Source organism: Antrostomus carolinensis, unplaced genomic scaffold, assembly GCF_000700745.2.
Source record: "Antrostomus carolinensis isolate BGI_N321 unplaced genomic scaffold, ASM70074v2 scaffold476, whole genome shotgun sequence".
Classification (NCBI taxonomy): Eukaryota; Metazoa; Chordata; class Aves; order Caprimulgiformes; family Caprimulgidae; genus Antrostomus; species Antrostomus carolinensis.
This window is the reverse complement of record NW_010322253.1, coordinates 91,606-96,074: the sequence shown is the minus strand read 5'-3', so window position 1 is coordinate 96,074 and position 4,469 is coordinate 91,606.

Below are 4,469 nucleotides of genomic sequence, written 5' to 3'. Positions count from 1 at the left end.
GTTCTGGTTACATGGGTAAATTGAAAGCAGAATTTGAATAGTTATTCTTCAATGTATATATTGAAGAATCACTGCTGTAGTGATCCAGAGGCAAGATTTTATTTCTTTGACTGAGACATGGTGTAGGGCATAAAAACTTATAATTTCTCACTTCTTATATTAACAGCCTTTTCCTTCTAAAATTTCAGTAAGAATTTGATCTATTCACAAATGGTAGGTAGATTAAAGAATTACAATAAAGGTCTTTAAGCATACCTGATTCCTTTTCATTCCCACAGTGAACGCGAAGGATAGAAGCTGCAAGAGTCTGCAAAGACCACTATGTTTCTGTTGCTCAGAGGCAGAGGTCTCTCACTGAGGCATGATATCTTATCCTAGCTTTTCTACAGTGAATTGGTACATTCACAAAGGTGTTAATGCATCTTTGGAGTTGAAGTAGATCTCCTCCATGAGACTGTATGTACACTTTTTAAGTTGCTCAGGTTTTAATAGGTAAAATAGGTTTTCTGTCTAATCTTCTGTAGAGTGTACTACAGACCAGAGTCCTGCACCATGCATTGCAAACAAACCCTTTATCAAGCCGTACAAAGATACAGTAACTAGTTCTAAAATATTTGAGTAAGGTACAAGTCACATATCAGATAACTTCTTTAACATCTCTATGCAGCGTTGCTTTGTGTGCAGTAGTGGTATCTTCTGAGGGAGAAGGGATTCTGCTCATTTCCATGCTGAAAAAAATACCAGAACTTGTCTCTCAAGAGGTACTGCAGATTTGGCACTTAATAATATTAGTAATGATAGTACAAAAAAGTTCAAAACCTGAGAGAGTTAGGGGACCTGATTGGGTGGGGGGAAGTTCTTTTCTTTTCATCCTTAAGGTAAACTTCGGTAGTTTTTGTGTAGCACTGGTGGCAACTATGTTTTGAAAAAACAGGAAAGAACAGTAATAAAGTCATATTTCTCTACTTTTGAGAGCAAGTATTAATTCACTTTGGTCACTTAAACAGCTGCATTTCTTTCTTTATAGACTTTCAGCCATACAGTCATTTAAGCCTAACCAAATTGTCTCATTTCTCAACTTTGACCAAAATGCACTTTGCTTAAGGTTTATGTGAGTTTGTGTAAATGGTAGATTTTTATTCATTTATTTTACGGTAAACAGTATGCACTTCCCAAGTCTTGAACTTGTGCTGCTGCATGAGGTGTAGGAAGTAGGTTTTTTTGTAAGTCACATCTGGAGTTTGAAGAGGTTGCAGTACTGTTGCTGACAAAGGATGATTTTTACATAGATGAGGAACTCGTCCAGTATTCTGAATAATCCATAATAGAATATTAGTGTAAAAGATACTAATTTTGTATCTTCAAATTTTAATCTTGTGTTTTCCTGCTATGTTACAGCATGATTTTTAGAAACTGCTGCAAAGCTCAGTTCTTTATCTAAAATAATACTAACTTGTATTCAGTGAAATATTTCTGTTATGCACATTAGTTTCATGAGTATCAATTAGTTTTTATATTTAATTTTAAAGAGAAATAGTATGAAATGACACTATTAATATATTGCAGATTAACCTGCAATGATCCTAATGACTCCAAAATGAAGCCTTATTAATACACAAATGCATTTTGAAGTGGAATGTGAAGGTGAAGAAATAACACTGCTTTTACATTTCCTTGGGGGAGGAAAAAAAAAAATCTTTTCATTGTTATCAGAGGTTATAGCAGAATTTCTAATGACATCATTGATGCAAAACTTGCATATCACTGTATTATTCAAATATTTCTATTAACTTCTGTTTTGTACATGTGTTCAAGAGGTTTGAAATAACATAAATCCTTGGAAACTTGTTTGCAAATTATTTTCATTTGTTTTGCGACACATTTTGTCTACATGAATCTCCACAATCAGGAGTGCACAGCAAGATAAATTCCTGTCATTTATTTCAGCAGGAGTTAAATACATTACTGTCTTTAAAATCATGTAATAGACTGTTCACATGTCCAAATAAACCCAGTAACAGTCTGTTCTAGAGCGTATAACCTACATAATTCTGTGAGTGAAGCTATGTGTTTCCTGAGGCACTGAGTTGTGGAGTTTAATTGGTAAGTTTACTGCAATATGAAGAAAATAAAATGGAACTTTTTCATTTTTTCCACTGAAATTTTTCTCAGCAGAAGACTTGAAACTGAATATTTCCAAGAAGTAATTGTAGTTACACATAGATTATTTTTCATCACTCTCTTGGGGAATCAATATCTAGAGCATTATCCATACAAACTTCCTGAAGCAAAGCTTTTCTTCACTGTGTTGGTTAACAAAATAGGGGTGTTGAGAGCTGTTTTTTGTGGGTTTTTCTGCTTATGTGTGTCTCTTCGGTTTGGTTTGGGGGGTTTTAGAGAGAGAGGCTTTCAACTTTGTATTCTGCTTCCAGTAGCTAGTGTGTCTGTTTAGGTGAGAGAGCAGGAGAAACAAAGAGATATGTCTTTTACTTATGTTATTCTTAACTTGTGTAATTCGTAAATAGTATCAATCTAGAAATGTTCTGATTTTTTATTTTATTCTTTATGTGAGTCAGATTCATGGCATCCCAAAAATCAATCTCCTCTGACAATAGGTTGAGCAGTTTGATGCACTGTGAGAAAATACACCATCTTCCATATATCTTGAACCTATTGCTTGAAAATTTCATATGATGCTTCATAGCCCATTTATTAAGGGAAACTGGTAGTTTTTCCCACTTCTCTTCATGCCATTCATGACTTTATATGAGCCACTGTCAAACCTCTCAGTTCTCCTCTCTAGGCTGAAGAGTCCTATCTTACTTTTTCTACAACTTTGATCACCCTACTCTGTGTCTCTTCTAGTATTTAGATCCTCTTTCATATAGAGAGGTGGAGGTCAGAACTGTGCAAAATATTCATGATGCACCTTCATCTTGATTTAAGCAGCAGAATCTATTCTATTTAATAATCTTTTCTTAATTCTAAGCCTTTTTTTCTGTTTTGTGGTGGGTTTTTGGGGGTTTTTTTTGGTTGGTTTGTTGGGTTTTGTTTTATTTTTGAGTGCCACTGAACAGTAAACTTCTGTAAGCTTCAAATCCCTTCATTGTGTAAAGAAAGACAAGATGTATTATTTCTATGTGTTGTTAAATTCATTTCATCTGCAGTCACTCAATAGAGAAAAAATATTCCGTAACTCTCAGACGTGACCCAGTCCATGACTAACGAAACTCTCACCTTTATTTCTTTCTGAATACTTATTTTGACTCGCTGAGTTTTCTTTGGAACTGAAAAGTGGTGTTTAACTTTTATATTAATATGTAATAATATATAAAATTGATATAACATAGCACCTCATGGGAGTTACAGTTTGAATGCCTTGTTCTCCAGGTGGCACTTTTACATTGCTTCCCTCGATCAATTCTATTTCCTCCTAAATAAGCATGTCACACTACCTCTCATCAATTAGCCATTGTCAATGTACTGATGACACATAAACACAATCAGAATATTCAGCAAGGACATCCAGACTGATATGAAACAAGCTGAACTTACCAAGGCTGGGCAAAAGATGATTCCTTCTTTCCTCCATATATGAAACACCGTTTACTGTACTACAGAAGGACCTGGAGCGTTTGTACATTTTCCTTTCATCTCTACATAAGGCACAGATTAGACCAAGAAGAAATGCACTGCTTGTTATTATAGGGTTGTACTCAGCATGTGATTTGTTCTTTATCACACACAGCAGCTTTTCAATCCTCTCTGAAATTCAGGAATTTTTATTTTTATTTTTTTTTAATTAGCGTAGCACCAGATTATTCTAAATTCAAGGCATACTTCTTGTTCTACCACTTATAAGGACTTTTTAATATTCTAACTCATATTTAGAGTTAAGTGTGAGAGAGTCTACCATGATTTCATGCTCCTAAAGATAAGGGTGGCAACACAACGCCTGCCAGTATGCTCAGAGGTCAGACTGAAAAAGAATATTAAATCACCTATTGTTCCAGGGCTCTTTTCTAGTTCAGAACAAGATGGGCAAAAGCTAAGGAGGTGCCACACTGATTCCAGGAACTGTCAGCAAAAGGAGATGAACTAAGATTAAAAAAAATGTTCTGACTTTTGTTCTAGCAACTTATGTGAGATAGGAGGCTAGAGAGAAACTGAGGGAAGTTTGGTAGTTACCCTGTTTTCTAACTGTAATCTCCATACCCTGCTGCAATAAGTGATAGCCACTAATTTTTGTATTTTGTTCTGTCTTACTAAACTTTAGAATAGATACAGGACCTCATGCTGAAGGTCCCCATTGTCCAGTATTCTCTCTCTGATATTGGTTAATGATAGAAGACAATTTTCTGGAATCTTGTAGAGTATCTTAAAATCTGCTCCGAAAGCCAGAGATAAAAGGGGGGGGGAGGGGGTGGGTGTGTATATACATATACCTATGTACACACACACACACATGC